This window comes from Pseudochaenichthys georgianus, chromosome 4, assembly GCF_902827115.2.
Source record: "Pseudochaenichthys georgianus chromosome 4, fPseGeo1.2, whole genome shotgun sequence".
NCBI classification, from domain to species: domain Eukaryota; kingdom Metazoa; phylum Chordata; class Actinopteri; order Perciformes; family Channichthyidae; genus Pseudochaenichthys; species Pseudochaenichthys georgianus.
The window spans coordinates 18,086,983-18,104,700 of NC_047506.1; the positions used below are offsets into that span (position 1 = coordinate 18,086,983).

The 17,718-nt window shown below is 42.5% G+C and overlaps 1 protein-coding gene across 3 annotated transcripts in view; it reads right to left on the reverse strand.

Moving 5' to 3' along the window:
- Nucleotides 1-13,893, reverse strand: part of slc5a5 (solute carrier family 5 member 5) — a 72,498-nt gene extending 58,605 nt beyond the window's left edge. For 2 of the 3 annotated variants that reach the window (XM_034082043.2, XM_034082042.2), the window contains exon 1: nt 13,809-13,893. The gene's annotated coding sequence lies outside the window, so the exon portion shown is untranslated. The remainder of the gene's footprint in view (nt 1-13,808) is intronic. The other variant, XM_034082044.2, reaches the window with a different exon arrangement.
- Nucleotides 13,894-17,718: the final 3,825 nt, after the last annotated feature.

Consider the following 17,718-nt stretch of genomic DNA (forward strand, 5'->3'; position numbering starts at 1 on the left):
CGGAATCCGCTTCATTTCCAGCTCCAAAAAATTGTCGGTCCAGAGGCAAGAGCTTTGGAGCTAAGAGGCGACGTCGCTTACGTCTCTCTTATGTCGAGGCGTGCAGGAAACTAAACCCACCTCCCCTGAACATGGGTCGACTGTTATGCCTGCCTACAAGCAGTAGTGCCTATAAACACACTTTATAAAGTCAGGCAACACTAACCAGGCTTCGTGTGATTCTGTTTATTTGTACCTTACTTTGACCAAGTTATCGATCATTGTGGAGAGAGGCAGACGTGTTGTTTTGTATTATTGCAGCTATCGGATGCAAGTAGTCAGTTTAGCTTCGGTTGCTATGCTAACATCACCCGTTTTATACCAGAGAAACTTTCATAACAGCGTTGTGATACCAAACAGTGTCAATTCAGACTGACACACATTCACTTAGGCTAAGGGTAACTGGGGATATGCATCAGCTGCTTGTGTGAGTCGGACAGTGAATACTTTAGAGCGGCCGCTGCAGTGTGAGCTAACCGGGAGCTAACGGGAGAATAAACTCCCGTGGAAGAGCAGCCAATACTGCAGCGGTCGGTAAATGCTGCAGAAACACATTAATAAACAACGAACCACGGCACTCTGGAGCAAAGTATAAGGTTGGAGAAGTCGTTATTCAATTTATTCTGGCTTCGTGTGATTAAAAGCAACACGATCATCGACCCGACGCAGTTGTTGTTGTTGTTGTGAGCTGCCGTTGGGGAGCAAATCAGCGATGTAAACGGTGACGTCATGACGCAGCTCTGGGGCGCCAGTGGGCGGTGTGAACAGAGCGGGTGCTGAAAAGGGAAACCGGAGCTGAACCAGAAAAGCTCCCGCTCGGAGCTAGAAACTGAAAAGCTCTGGTGTGAAAGCCGCATGAGAGTACTCCTAGGAGAAGGAGACAAGGCACATCTTGCTGCCCAATATGTATACACATGCCACAACCTGAGGGACAGTGAATGACACACACACACACACACACACACACACACACACACACACACACACACACACACACACACACACACACACACACACACACACACACACACACACACACACACACACACACACACACACACACAAAAATGTAATTATATCACTGTATATATATATATATCATCAATAATATGTAAACATTTGAAATGTATGTTAATGTTGTTAATTATTAAAGCCCTTTTGAATTGAGAGAGAGAGAGATTTTTGATTTTTCAAACCACTTTTATTCACAAATCAAATGACCAAACAGACACATTGACACACATTGTCAGTTCAGACAACTACTGAAAATAAGATCCTCATTCTCCACAGAACACAAAGCATTTTTAAAGCACCACATGGCCTCAAATTCTCCCACATTTTTGGTTAAGCAAAAGTAACCGTAGTCCGCTTTCAGTCTTGCTTTAACCATCCGCTTGAAAATCAAAACTGCATCGGTATCCAATGATTCCGCAACTTTATTCCTCCTGCTGAGGTAGATGGCCATTTTAGCCTGCCCCAACAAAAAATTCAAAAGCTGACTTTTGCACTTTTGCTTCTGGCTGTACCGACAACCCAAAATGAACATTGTCTTAGAAAAAACCACATTAAACAAAAACAACATCTGAGTGAGTAACTGAAAAAGACAAAGGAGTCGACCACATTCTGTAAAGCAATGAAAAATGGTTTCCCTCTGTTCACAGAAAGGACAGGCGTCAGACACTGTAGGGTTGATCACTGAAACAAAAGCATTAACAGCTACCGCAGCGTGGAGGATCCTCCACTGGAGGTCCCCACCCCTCTTAGTCAGCGGAGGCTTGTAGAGCGCTCTCCACTCAGGCCTCTGAGCCTCCGTCAGGCCCAGGTGGGCTCTCCACCAGGTGTCCACTCGCTCTTGGAGTCTGCTCTGATTTAGCACCTTTGTCACCAAATAATAAAATGTTTTGTTCGACATGGTGCTAAACTTAAAATCAGTAACATTGTTCAACTTTAACAAAAAACCCTCACAACTGAGATCAGGAAAACATCTCATCTCTGGAAAAAAGTCATTGTCATTTGGAGACTTCAGTCCGTTACAGTGAGCAGCGATCAGCGCCAGCTCTGATTGGCTGAGCTGCTGCTTCCAGCTCTGCAGCAGGAGGCTGACCACCCGGACTGACCTGAGGCTCAGACGTGAGGCCAGGCCTGCAGCGTTGTCCAGACGGGGGCCACACACCTCCACCACCTGGCCCAGCGTGAGGATCTTCTCCTCACAGAGTCTCTGTCACAAACCGAGATCCACGGACCACCGGCTCTCTGAGGAGCCAGAACAGTGAGCCACAGCACTCTGGTCTCTCTTTTCTGAGTAGTCCCCACACCTTGAAGAGACCTCCATAGAAACCAGAGAGATTGTTCAGGCGTAATCCTTTCAGGTCCATTAGGAACAGCGACTCAGCCAGACCCAGCCCACCACAGCGCTCCAATAAGGCCCGAGCTACGGGTCTCCAGACCAGGTCAGCAGGTCCAGTCAGGAAGCTTTGGACGAACCGGAGCCTGAAAGCCGCCCTTCTGCTTGCCAGGTGAACCAGGCCATGTCCCCCCTCCTCCTTTGGCAGGAACAGGACGCTCTGAGGGACCCAGTGCATGCGGTCCCAGAAGAAGTCCACCATGAGAGCCTGCACCCTGGACAGCAGGTTTACGGGCGGGTCGGTGGATACCAGCCGGTGAGCCAGCATGGAGGAAACAAGGTTATTTAAAATAAGGATACGCCCTTTAAAAGAAAGTTTGGGAAGGATCCACTTCCACTTCTTTAACCGGCCTTCCACTTTCTCTATAATCCCGTCCCAGTTTTTTAAACAAAACGTGTCATCACCAAGATAAATACCCAAGTACTTTAATCCTGCCCTTTCCCAACCAAGGCCCCCAGGTAACAACAAGCTGTCAATGCTGCCCTCTCCTACTGCTAAAGCCTCACTTTTCCCCCAGTTGACTCGAGCAGATGAGATTTTGCAAAAATTGCTCACAATTCCAGTTAAAACATTGATGTCATCTTGTTTTTTAACAAAAATCATTATGTCATCCGCATAAGCAGACAATTTAAAAACATCCCTACACCCAGGAAAAGAAAAACCCTGTAACTTTGACCTTAACCGGTGTAAAAAAGGCTCTATGGCCAGGGAGTAGAGCATCTCGGACAAAGAGCAGCCCTGTCGGACTCCTCTCTGAGCTTCAAAAGGAGCACACAAACTACCGTTTATCTTCAGTACACTCTCAATGTCCCTGTACAAGACCTGGATCTTGGCTATGAGACCAGAGCTGAACCCAAAAGCTTCCAGCGTCTGCCACAAGTACTGGTGTTCGACTCGGTCAAAAGCCTTTTCTTGGCCTTTTCTTGGTCTAGAGAAATCACACTGACGAATGAAGCAGCTGCCCAGCATTGGATCGCAGGGAGTGCATCAGCCTCCTCTGACCATTCTTACGCTCGAGACCAAAGAACAAGTGAGAGGGAGCATCCATTTTCACGATGTTTGAAACCGGGATCTGACCAGAGCACCCTGAGCAGAAAACCCCAGCAGGTCAGACAGAGCTGAGTTTTTACTTTTGAAAACTTCAACATGTTCTCGCTCTCCTGTGGAGTCTGCCAATCCCTGCAGCTCCACCACTTCTCTCTCCAGAGCTCTCAGAGATCTAGCCATGTCCTTTGTGACATTGAAAGTGTACTGCAGGCAAAGCTGCTTGATCTTCACTGTACCTACATCCCACCACTGCTGAAGAGAATTGTACTCTCTCTTAGATAAACGGTAGTTTTCCCAAAAGAATTAAAAAACATTTTTAAAATGGTTGTCGGCCAACAGAGAAGCATTAAAGTGCCAATACGCACTATTACACTTAACATGATTAATACAAACTGATACTTGTACGAGGGAATGGTCAGAGATTCCAACTGGACTGATGGAGCAGCTTCTGCTTACATTAATGTGATGGTTAAAAACATAGACACGATCCAGCCTAGCTAGAGACAACAGGTTATCCCTAGAGTGCACCCACGTGTACTGCCGCTGGCCCGGGTGGAAGTGCCTCCAAACATCACACAGCTCAAAGCTTTCTGTTAGCCTTATTAAGGCACTCTTTGAGGCAGCATGCGGTTCCTGGTGGTTCCTATCCAACACAGGGTTCTCTGTGCAGTTGAAGTCACCCCCCAGGAACAGATACTCCTCACTATCACAGGTGCTAAGAGTGTGTTTCAGTTTCTCAAAAAACAAAAGCCTCTCTGCGCCCACACTGGGAGCATAAATATTTATAAAACATATTTTAACTTTTTCAAATTCAGCATTTATTTTGAGCAAGTGTCCTGGGATGACCTCATCGACCACATAGGAGAAGGGTGTAAAGCCCCTCGCAAAGAGAATGGCAACCCCTCCACTATTGCTGCGCTTATGGCTGAAGAAGCCCCCCCCCCCCCCCATTCCCTCCTCCAGTCACTCTCGTTCTCAGCAGTGCTGTGAGTTTCCTGGAGAAACGTCACATTTAAATTCTTGTTTCCTAATAAAGTAAATAAAGATGCTCTCTTAGCATCCCCTCGAGCACCGTTAATGTTTAAAGAGCCCAGCTTTATGTCACTCATAATGAAATTATAGTTGCATCCTAACACAATCAAAAACCTGGCTGAAGATAAATAAAAAAATAAAAATAAAACCAAGATGTACTTATTCATAATTCTTTGCAGTTTCCTCTCTAATCCTCTGAAGTATCTTCTTTAAACGAGCCTTCTCTGGGCAGCTGAAGAAAGGTTCCCCTAAAGCTTCTTTACGCCGCATTAGAACCCTGGCAGCATTGTGAAATATCTGCACATCAGCAAAAAAATCCTCTAACTTCACCCCTCTCCACCCCTTAGTTTCCGCCAGAAAGGATCTGATCCTCTGGAAAGAATACTCCTCTCCCTTTGCTACCTCAACGATGTCAAATAATGACTCGCTGTCACTGTCCTCTGAGTCCTCTGAGACTCCCTCTGGCTGAGAGGAGGAACACAGCAACTCCTTCTTTGACACCTTCCCTTTTTGAGTCACACTTCCTTTGCTCACTTGTTCATTTTTTCTTTTAACAGGTAACCTTAATAAATCCTCATCCATTACCACATCCTCCAGAACAGACTCAGCCACTCTGGCTGCAGTGTGCTCACTATCTGCTTCCTGTGTGACCTGAGTGTCCGTATGTGTGATACTGTGTGTACCGGCTGCCTGTGTGCTTTCCACACGTGAAAACGTTGGCTCTGCCCCTGACTGACTGACCTGCGGCTTCACCACCGGCGTTTCCGCCGCGGGCGAAGCAACCGACAGCGGCTCCGCAGCTGGCGCGGACCCCAGTACCGGCGGCCCGGCCGCGGACAAAGGGACCTGCAGCGGCTCTGCCGCGGGCGCGGACCCCATCACCGGCGGCCCGGCCGCGGACAAAGGGACCTGCAGCGGCTCTGCCGCGGGCGCGGACCCCAGCACCGGCGGACCGGCTTGCGGACAAGGCAATCTGTAGAGGCTCTGCCGCGGGCACCGTCGGGCCGGCTGCGAGCGCAGACACCACGGGCGCGTCACCCGCCCTCTCCGGGCACACGCGGATCTGGTGTCCTGCCGCTCCACAACCATAACATCTCAAACTGTCAGACGTAACATGGACAGTATACACAAAATCATCAATTTTAAACTTGAGAGTCAGATTTAATTCCCCTTCATCCTTTTTCAGGACCATAAGCACCTGTCTCCTAAAAGACACAACGTGCTTGAGGTGCGGGGATTTGCAGCCCAGGGGGATCAACTTAATGGGAGACACAAGCTGCCCGTGTCGAGCCAGCTCTCTCTCCAACAACTCGTTTCTCAGAAACGGGGGTACATTTGAGATGATTACTTTTTTAGCTGGAGTGACAAGGGGTAGCACGGGTAACAGCGTCCCTTTAATCACTAGCCCGCTCTCCACCAGCTGGTTAGCTTTCTCCGTGCAGTCTAAAAAAATAACCACTGCACTGTTCATGCGGGAGGCAGATTTAACTCTGCTATATTCCACCACAGCCCCCACAGCCAGACCACACTCCTCCACCGACACACCGACAGATGGAGAGAGCTTGATGGCGAGTCAGCTTCTCTAACACATACCTGGCGGCGTGACTGCAGCTGCAGCCGCTCGACAAATAATTAGACAAACAATTCACCAGTGCAACCAAACAACACCACCAAAAAACACCAAAGTCGGCGAAGTGATGCACAAAGACATAAACTATCACCCAGAGAAAAATGAATTGTAAACAATGGTTTGAAAAGTTGTAAAACTTTAAACGATCGCTCTGCTATACTCACCGGTCCACTCACAATCAGAGAGAGAGAGAGAGGAGAGAGAGAGAGAGAGGAGAGAGAGAGAGAGGAGAGAGAGAGAGGAGAGAGAGAGAGAGAGAGAGAGAGACGCACGAGAAACACCGGCTGTTGTTATGCCTGCTGTGACGTTAAGCTACTCCGTTCTCCGCTTGTAATTATGCCGAAGCTTCAAAGTTGTATTTATCATCTGAATTTGCCGAAACAAATTTAATATTCTGAAAGACAAGACTTTGCTTATTTGAAATCAGATAAAAACAAACTGTAACGGACCCTGCCGTATTATCTATGATTACTATACACCTTACATTCATAATTTAAGCGGGAGGGAGGGGGGGGCGGCGCTGAGGAACAGCAGAGTGGCGAGAGCTGTCATCTTCCCTTTACAAGCTTCAAACATGCCTGTAGCTAGTGAGATTGAATATAACAATCAAAAATAACAAAATATACACAGCTAGATCAGATCACGTTTTAGATGCGACTTTAGAGTAGAGGGGAATTATTGAAACGGGATTTGTACAGTTTTCCGCGGCACAGTTTCATGGAAACACATCAGCTTTTGGACGACAGTCAATATGGATTCAGGCAAGATAGATCAACATCTATGGCACTAATGGAATTAAGTGAGGAAATAGCAAACTGCATGGACAATAAAAAACAAGCAGTGGGAATATTTATAGACTTACAAAAAGCATTTGACACCATAGATCACAATATTTTACTGATAAAACTGGAACGGTATGGCATCAGAGGAGTGGGATTAAACTGGGTGAGAGATTATTTAAGCAACAGACAACAATTTGTTGAAATTGGTGAACATAAATCAGAATACATGAACATAACTTGTGGAGTACCTCAAGGGTCTGTGTTGGGTCCACAATCAGAGTTTCAGGCCCAGTCGTTAGCTTTCCCTCTAGCCTTTTACTTTTGGAGTAGCTATTGGTCCTTACCCTGCTGTGTGAAGAGGACAGGTTATCCAGGTCATCAGAAAGAGATCTCCGGCTCTCGGTCAGCGGAGCGTATCTGTTCTGTATTGGCACACTTGGTGGTTTAGGAGGATTTTTTTGTAGTTCTCCCTTTAGCAGATGTCCACGGCTGTTTAGGTGTTGAAGAGGCGCTCTTCCTGGGTGATAACAATGCAGGCCGCATCACAGATTTCAGAGCGCTGGGCTCTGCCTGTTATCCGTCCTCCCAAATCCCATGGAAATGATTTACTCTTAGGCTTTGCACCCAGAGAGTTCCAGGGAGGACTACCACTTGTAGATTTATTACCCAGTACACAGCCCTCCTGTTCCTTGGAATCCTTGTAGCTGCTAACTAGCTGTGAGTTAGCATACCCTTTTCCATTATTTTGCAACACTGGTAAAGTGGTGTCATTCCCACGATGTAGTCCATTCACTTCCATGTTAACTTCCAACCGTTGCATTTTCATTTCCAACACATTTCCACATTTCCAAGCCATCTTCTGTATAAGTTTGTGGAAGTCATATGTAGAGAACGGAGGCATTTTGCTACCGACTAGCTTAAGCTAAATAGCATGCAGTAGCCTACCAGGCTTTAGCTGTTGCTAGGCCACGCTACTGTAAGACTGAGGTCGTTGTAAAAATGTTGAAATATGGCTGAAACCCTCCGTCTATTTACGAAGATGAACTGTCCCAGTGATAAGTTAATGTCCAGGAGCCGCTGCTCGAAATTTTCAGAGAATAAGAATAGGAAAATCAGCATAAAAAGTAAGCAGAGGCAGGAGCAAGCAGAAAAGCGTCTGCACTGTAAGAAAGATAAGTCAGTAAGACTTTTTTTGTTTTTTTGTTGAATATACAAATATTACCATGAATGTGGATAAATACTGTATTATAACAATACGGTATTCTGTTTTTCACATTTGTTATTTTTTATTTGTTATTGTTTAATCTGTTCGAAATAAAGACTGATTACTTGCCTGATCAGCCTGCTCTCAGCTTTCTCATTTGTCTGTGTTGTATTGAAGCAGTGTCCTAAATGTACATTTTGTTTTAAGAACTGTTCACCTGTGGAGATTGATTGCAGTGGCAAAGTGTTCCTGTGTAGCTGGAACAGCATTCTGCAACCACAATGTTGCACTGCTGTTCCAGACGGCACACTACTCGACACTCAACCTGGCTGCTGTACCCCCTGTCCTCAGCTGCACTGAAACAGAGCAGCGATGGCGCAAGCCAAGAACCATGGTAAGTACAGTATGTGTTCACAACCAATCCACGGTTTATTGAGTATTTCCTTTGTGCCAAGAGCTGATTTAGGCCCCGGCCACACAAGGATGAAAACGGTCGTTTGCGTTACTGTTTAGTGTCATATAGACCGTTCGGCCACACGAGGACGACCGAATACGGCACTAAACGACTGCGGAAACGATAACGGGTCCCAAGGTGGATAGAACGGCATATGCAACGCTCTGGGGGGTCAAACGGCTCCATGTGTACGCCCTATACGATGCTGCTCATCCCCGCGTCAAAGTAAACTGCACACTGAATTCAGATTATTTATCTTTCTCTCGATATGGACATAAACGCGAGTGAAGTCTAATCTGACAGGACGGAGACACCTCTCAAACTAGTTATACATATGTTTATTTTTCGGCCGGGTCACTCATTACTGGATCAGCTGCTGCATGAGACAGACACTGACGCTGTCCGAAGAGAGGGAGGAAAAAGAGAGGCTCCATGTATTTTATTATTATATTATATAGAGTCGTTATTCATTTGTTTTAAAGCTCAATAAATAACAAAGAAGACCTTTGACCGGCACTTTTATAATTTTGTCCGGAAGATTTAAACTTTAATACACGTTGACTGGCGAAAAACTCTGCCCGGTTCCCTCGGCTCCCACCGCGGAGAATACACAGAAGGGCAACCATGACAACCATGCTTCTTCGCTGCTTTTGTGGAGGAAGTTACAGCGCCACGTACAGGCTCCTGCATATGTACTGCAGCTTCTCCAGCGGTTGGAGCTAAACGGAGCTGTCTCGTGTGGACCATGGATGTATAATAAGAACTGGATACAGCGTGGGAGGCGGGGCCTCATTCATTCCTATGAGAGTTGCTCAATGGCGCATGATGACAAAATGGCCCAACTTTTGAGAGAGCGAAACGTCACAGATTACCCGGCATGCCTGAGAAGTACCCGTATGTGCACTCATAGAGCATGCGCAACTTTAACCACGCCGCCCAAAAGGCTCGTTCACATTAAGCACGTGAATTTGCGTACACGTACAAAGTAAAGATGATGATGGATTACTAATAACAATAGCCTATTTATTTTTGAAATGTGATGGAGTAAAAGGATAGTAACTGTGATTATTCATGTTAAGTAGCCCACAAGTAACTAACAATTGCAAGTGCAATAAGAAGCTACAGGAACGTTAATCTACGTCGGTAATATTAACTTTATTTAATACAACATTTACGGTACAAGATTTACATCATACAGCCCATGGAGTATAATATTTTACAAATGATGAATTATAGCAAACGTGCAATATATCCATTATTACAGCTCCGTGGGCTGGCAGTAAGGCGATATGGTCCGTTGTTATTGTGCATCCATGGGTAAAGAGAAACTCATGTAGTACTGAACACGTAACATGAACGTGCCGGGCAGCGTGGTCCCGTGGGTTAGATGCGCGTTCATAATGCAGAGGGAAATAACTCTCAGAATAACGTTATTAGCACATTTTTACAATTTGAGGAACGAATGTTTTTAATAAGGGCTATACAAACGTTCATACTGGGTAGTTTATTTAGTTTAAAAAAAATTATCCAACAAGTTACAGACCACTCTTTCCCCATGTAAGTCAATGGGGAAAAAGTGTTTCCGGGCCCAGCAACCTAAAGGAAGTGTAGTACCGCCGTTTGACCAGCACGAATATTCTCATCAGACTCCGGCGCACTTCCTGGGGGCTTGGTCCACACCCAAGCCCCCAGGAAGTGCGCCGGAGTCTTTATCTGGGACGCCAGCTGGAGCTAGCCCCCTGCGGCTCCGTTAGCTCCGGCGGCCACCACTGGAATAATTGGGTCCCCTATTAACATTTGCTCCTGTTTAGTATTATGGGCGTCATAGCCATAGACTATAAAAGTCTTACCCAAGGCTGTATATGTATGTATAAAGGCTTACGTCCTTAGCTGGCTAATAAGTAGCAAGCTAAGCTACCAAGCACACAAACACCTGCGAACGGGGTTAACATGTATAATATTATAATTGTAGACTTCTTGGAAGTTCTGTTAGTACATTCAAGCGCACAGCACAACATTTTAATTGTCTGGTATGTGTAACAATATTCCCTAAAAGGCACAATCACCACGAACACGGCTAAAGGGTCAAGTACAGTAACTACTACCAGAGGTGGAGTACTCGAGTCCTGGACTCGGACTCGAGTCGGACTTGAGTGCCGATTTTCGGGACTCGTGACTGGACTCGGACTCGCGCACTGATTGATGCGACTCGGACTTGGACTCATGAATTCTCGCACAGGATGACTTGGACTCGGACTTGTGAATTCCCCCCCCCCCACGATGACTCGGACTCGACTCGTACATTGGCGCTCCGACTTGGACTCGGACTCGAGCACATTTTCTCTGGAGTCTGATGTCCTCTATCCTGTATGGCGAGTCCACGTACTGGGCCCCGCTATTCCAGTCTAGAGATGTCTAGAGACACACCCCGCATCGTGCTGTATGCTTTCACACATTCTGCTTCCACATTGGAAAAGAGCAGCGCAAAATGCTCGTTATGTGGAAACAATATAAAAGAGAAGGCTCCGTAACACATTACTCTAAGGATCGAGTTCAGACATATAGGCTGTCTTGAACACTATCATCAGAGTAACGTAATCTAATCAATAAATAAAGATTCAGCCGATAACGAAAGCACATACTTAACATGCAGAATATTTTGCATGCTAAGTAGCCATGTGCTTTCTGGGGATAAATCTTTATCGGTAAACTGATTTAACCCGTAAAAGTTCCTTCAAAATAAGAGTCCCGATCTTATTACTATCAAAATAAAAGTGCAAAACGAAAACTTTACCATAGGAAAATATTGGCATACAAATATAATCACTTCTCTAAAAGGTAACTCATTTTAAATATAGTTTATTCATATATAATATTAATATTAGAAATAAGCTTTATATTTGCATAGCACCTATTACAAGAATTGTAGCCAAACTCGCTTCACAGCAGTTCAATAGACAGGATAACAGCAATGTAGAGGAGCAGCTACATTTCAAAACATATATCCACGAAGATTAATACATGAAGACTTGTGACTCGGACTTGACTTGGACTCTTCTTAAGTGACTCGGAATTGGACTCGGACTCGAACACAGGTAATGATGACTCGGACTCGGACTCGACTTGGACACTTCTTGGGTGACTCGGACTTGGACTCGGACTCGACTACGACTCTCCCTTGGTGACTTGGACTCGGACTCGAAGAGTGGTGACTCGAGGGTGACTTGGACTCGTGAATTGGTGACTTGACTACAACACTGACTACAACTCACTAACGTTGTAGCCTCTATGGTTGTAGCCTTTTATACTTTATACAAAGCTTATTTGTATAGGAATGTCACTGGTGTTACGTGTTACCAGGAAGAAGAGTAACACCAGTGACGGTAAAACCAGTGACAATTTGGAGAAAACACTACCATTTTAACAAAATGGCTGCAATGTGTCAGACCAAATGTGGCTTCAGTCAATATCAAAATCGTTTAACTCTTCAATACAATACATTTTCCCATTCAAATGTTCACCCCTAGGGCTATGCAATGAGTAACACTAATGACAGACTTGAAAAACGCATGTAACATTTGAAGATAAAATCACACCTTTAACAAACAAAGTAAGAATTCTCTGACTTTCCTTATGTCTGTGTCCACTGCACTGCCTCAAATGATCTCTTGTTACAGGAGGCACTTCAGAGACAGTACATTATTTCAAAATAAAAGGGTTTTGTGTAGCAGTAACACCAATGACGTAATTTTGGGTGACTGACATTTATTTGATATTATTAATAATAATTTGCGTTTTTTTACCATTTCAGTGTTATATGTAATGTATGTAATGTTATGTAAATTTTAAATAAATTGCAATTTACGTATAAAACCATTTTTTATTTATTTTTTATTTAGTACCATTGCAAAGACAATCTCTATTTATTCAACATATATCATGAATGTGAGTATTAGATCAACGTCATGTATTTTGGTGTCTGCAAAAGTAAGTGACAGCATTTCCACCTTTTCTGTAGAATGACCCGATTGTCTTTGCAATGGTACTAAATACAAAATAAATAAAAAATGGTTTTATACGTAAATTGCAATTTATTTAAAATGCCAAGTTCAAGGAACTGCCTTGTCACTTTGATCATACATGGAAGTGGAGCCTATAGTTTTAATTTAAAGATGTTTTTTTCAATAAATAAATCATAATAAAATAATAAAATAATTTATATTTACATAACATTACAAGCATTAAATATAACACTGAAATGGTTAAAAAAAACGCAAATTATTATTAATCATATCAAATAAATGTCAGTCACCCAAAATTACGTCATTGGTGTTACTGCTACACAAAACGCTTTTATTTTTGAAATAATGTACTGTCTCTGAAGTGCCTCCTGTAACAAGAGATCATTTGAGGCAGTGCAGTGGACACAGACATAAGGAAAGTCAGATACTTCTTACTTTGTTTGTTAAAGGTGTGATTTTATCTTCAAATGTTACATGCGTCTTTCAAGTCTGTCATTAGTGTTACTCATTGCATAGCCCTAGGGGTGAACATTTGAATGGGAAAATGTATTGTATTGAAGAGTTAAACGATTTTGATATTGACTGAAGCCATATTTGGTCTGACACATTGCAGCCATTTTGTTAAAATGGTAGTGTTTTCTCCAAATTGTCACTGGTGTTACCGTCACTGGTGTTACTCTTCTTCCTGGTAACACGTAACACCAGTGACATTCCTATACAAATAAGCTTTGTATAAAGTATAAAAATAATTACAAAAATAAAAATACTTTAAGCTCTACTTGTTGTGGATTCATCAAGTTAAGAGTTAGTTATTGCTATTTAACAGGTTTTAGATGTTTTTAGAAGGAATATATTTCAGCAGATTTGTATCACCCGGATTCCACCTTTTCTGTAGAATGACCCGACAATAGGATGTTAAGAAAGTCACTTTATTGATATTTCTTTCTTTTGTTATTATTTGCATTGCAGTTGATATTGAGGTGACCCAAAAGTAACAGAAGGTAATAAGGTAAGATTATTTGTATAGTGTAACATTTAGATTAGTTTACTGATTACAGTAAAAAAAAAGAGTTGCTGGAATAGGTAAAACAGTTTGTAGTGGCAATCTCATTGTGAAAGTTAGGCTGCTGCTTTACAAGATAAATACAGCTTGTTGTCAAATCACAAAGTTTATTTAAAATGTCAAGACTCACCAGCAGTGCTGCATTCAGTCCTTCTGGAATCTGTGGACAGTCTTCCTCACTCCTCAGCTGCTGCTTCGCTTGCACACTAAGCACCTTCTGTCGTGCGCACTCCGCGAAAGTGCACGTGTATTCCAAACCCTCCCTCTCCCCCTCTATGGCAGTGCGTGTGTGTCAATGAAAACATGGTGAATGTTGTGTGGTTATGAACTATCGGAAAAACAGAGTGGGGAAGATTGGCGAAAAAAAAGAGAATTTCTTATTTAATTGTTTTTGTTTGATTGCATGGAGTCTGCCATGGACAGTGGCAACTGGTCATTAGGGCACAGCCCCACCTAGTGTCAGCAGAAAGTATTACAAATAATGATTACAAAAAAATATATGAAATATATTTTAAGATCATGTTTAATCATCTGATTCGTCTGTACATTTCTGTTTTAGTCTGTGTTCTTCTAATTAGTGTATACGGTGTGTGCCTATTGAGCTGTTTAGAGCCATGTGGGACAAAACCCGATCATGCCCCTCTCTCTCACTGTCTCAGTGAACGGTGACTGTAAAAACTACAATGCGCATGCTCAGAGCAACCTGATCTCACCAAAATGCGTGACTCCACCACGACTCCTTAACACCACAATGCGTGGTGGAGTCACGAACTTTGTTACATTTGCGTGTCGGCACCACGCAAACAACCCCAATGTAAAGTGAATGAGGCTCCTTTGTCGTGGTGCACACACGCATTTCTACAACGTCCTGCAGTGAGCTTTTATTCTATAAAACGTTTTTTAAATCTACTTTATAGCTTGTAGTAACTCACGGGAGGCTTCTTTTATTTTATTTGTATTCATAATAATTTTTATTTTTCGTCAGAATGTAAAAATTACATTAGTTACGAATTTGTGTTCTCAAAAAACCCTGCATTGTGTGTAATGCAACTGTGATTTGTATTAAATTAGTTCGTTTTTAAGGAAGGCCAGAGCTTCAGCTGTGTCAAATAGATTGTTCCCTTTAGTTAACGTTATTTAAAAGATAATGATCATGTCCTCTGTATTGTATTACGAGCGTCCATTCCCATTGGATAACGGGGAATTTTACACCCGGAAGTAAGTAGCCTATTCTCCTTACTGTGGATTGATCTCAGTGATATCTGCTCTACTCATCGACTAAAAAACACCAAATTGTCCTTGTTAATTACACAACATTGATTGGTTTGAATTGTGTGCAATGCTTTTGTATTTTTCCCCTTCGATTCGGAGAAACAAATATTTTTTCGGAGTTTTAGGACGGCAGAAGACACTACACTACCCATAATCCTCAGCTATCGTTTGGAACTACACCATGTGCTTAGCTTGACAAACCCCGTGATCAGTCCTCAACCTCTGTGATTGGATGCGCGACGTTTACACAGAGCGTCCAAAAGGACTTTGAAATGGAATGAAACCCATTGACGGCACACTATTCAAAACAGGAATCGAACGTGTCCTACCCCCCCTCCCCCCCTTAGGTCACAGGCTCCTCCAACAGTGCTACGCAATAAAACAGATACACAGAAAAAATAGTGAAATAGTGCAATAAGAGTCTATATACAAGTGATTGGAATATGATATATAAGATAAATAATTTCTAAGTAGCAGCCAGATGAATGTTATTTCTAAGTTCAGGTGTTTAATAGTCTTCTGGCCTGTGGGATGAAGCTGTCTCTGTGTCTGGTGGTTTTAGTCCGGATGCTGCGGTACCGCCTGCCAGACTGCAGCAGACAGAACCGTTTTATTTTAGTTACTTTACAGATTTGGATTAATGATGTGAAATATAAACAACCCTTAAATCAGACTTTAGTTACACCTGAATGAAATTCAGTGAAGGTGATTGTCAAGTGCCAACAATCAGGAGAGATATTTGATAGTTGGTGCTTGAGAAGACTACATATTTATCTGCAGATCCGTTTAAAGCATATTCATTACTCGTTATTCTCTAATAGTTCATTAAAGACTGTATATAATTGCTATTTTGCACATCCCTTTCAAGATTTCAAGATTTTCTAAGGTTTATTGACATATCATATACACAACAGTGTAGTTATGCAATGAATGACAAACTTGGGTCACAGGTTCATCAACAGTGCATTACAAGACATCTATCAATATGTGTGTACCTCCACCATTACACTGTCGTACTCTGCACATTTCTTTAAATAAAGCCTTATTAGTTAGCACATCCTCCTATCAGGCACTAAACTGTTTTACTCTAGATATCATTTGAGTATCTTCTTGATATTTTCTATTCTATATTTATATAATTGACCTTCTACTTTCCCACTATTTTGTATGTACTCTTAATATTTGAATGTTTTCATAAAATATAACACATTCAAAAGTGCTTTACAAAAATGAAAGACATTAAGAAAAAGGCATTTTAAACAGTCATTAAAAAGCAACACAATCTTCCTGCATTGCAATTACTCTAAACGTGTAATAACGTGCTTTAACCAGTAGGTGGTTTGGGTTAAAAGCATAGGTTAAAAGGCTGTCAAGTTTACAGTGTTAACACAATAAAATATACTGCTGTTTCCGGTTTAGTTTACGACGAATATTATTTTGTTATTGTTTTGATATTTGTAACACAAAAGCGATGGAAAAAACCCATAGCAACAAAAAAAAGATGGTCTTAACATGACCCAGCGGTCTAGAAGTTAATAAAAAACAATAATATCAAAACAAAATATTACTACTAACTTTATTGTGAAATTAAAACAGAACGGTAAAAGAATAGTTTCCGGTCTATTATGATGCCCGATCTCTGTAGATAAATAAAGAACTAAGACAGATGTGTAATATTTAATGCAACCAAACCATTTATTACAATGCATTCATGTGATGACTTTCAAAGAGTAAAGCAAGCACTGCTGAATAAAGTATGATTTTCTCTTTTACGAAACGTTTTTTTTTCATATGGAATGCAGTTGGAGGTCAACCAATCAAAGAGCTTGAGGGCTGATCACGGGGTTCATGGTGTAGTCCCAAACGATAGCTGAGGATTCTGGGTAGTGTAGTGTCTTCTGCCGTCCAAAAACTCAGAAAGAATATTTGTTTCTCCGAATCGAAGGGGGAAAATACAAAAGCATTGCACACAATTCAAACTAATCAATGTTGTGTAATTAACAAGGACAATTTGGTGTTTTTTAGTCGATGAGTAGTGCAGATATCACTGTAAAATTAATCGACAGTAAGGAGAATAGGCTGCTTACTTCCGGGTGTAAAATTCTCCGTTATCCAATGGGAATGGACGCTCGTAATACAAGACATGATCATTATCTTTTAAATAACGTTAACTAAAGGGAACAATCTATTGGACACAGCTGAAGCTCTGGCCTTCCTTAAAAACTAACTAATTTAATAAAAATCACAGTTGTATTACACACAATGCACTGTTTTTTGAGAACACAAATTCGTAACTAATGTAATTTTTACATTCTGACGAAAAATAAAAATAATTATGAATACAAATAAAATAAAAGAAGCCTCCCGTGAGTCACTACAAGCTATAAAGTAGATTTTAAAAACGTTTTATAGAATAAAAGCTCACTGCGGGACGTTGTAGAAATGCGTGTGTGCACCACGACAAAGGAGCCTCATTCACTTTACATTGGGGTTGTTTGCGTGGTGCCGACACGCAAATGTAACAAAGTTCGTGACTCCACCACGCATTGTGGTGTTAAGGAGTCGTGGTGGAGTCACGCATTCTGGTGAGATCAGGTTGCTCAGAGTATTGTCCTATTTAATGTGTGTGGCTAAAAAATAATGACCATAGGGGCACTGAGCTGCCATCCCCACCATACGTCATCTCACTTAATTCAGAGATGATTGGCTGTAAGTACGTGTGCCGCGAAAAGTATGGCGTGTGAAGAGGAGACGAGAGACGCGTCCCA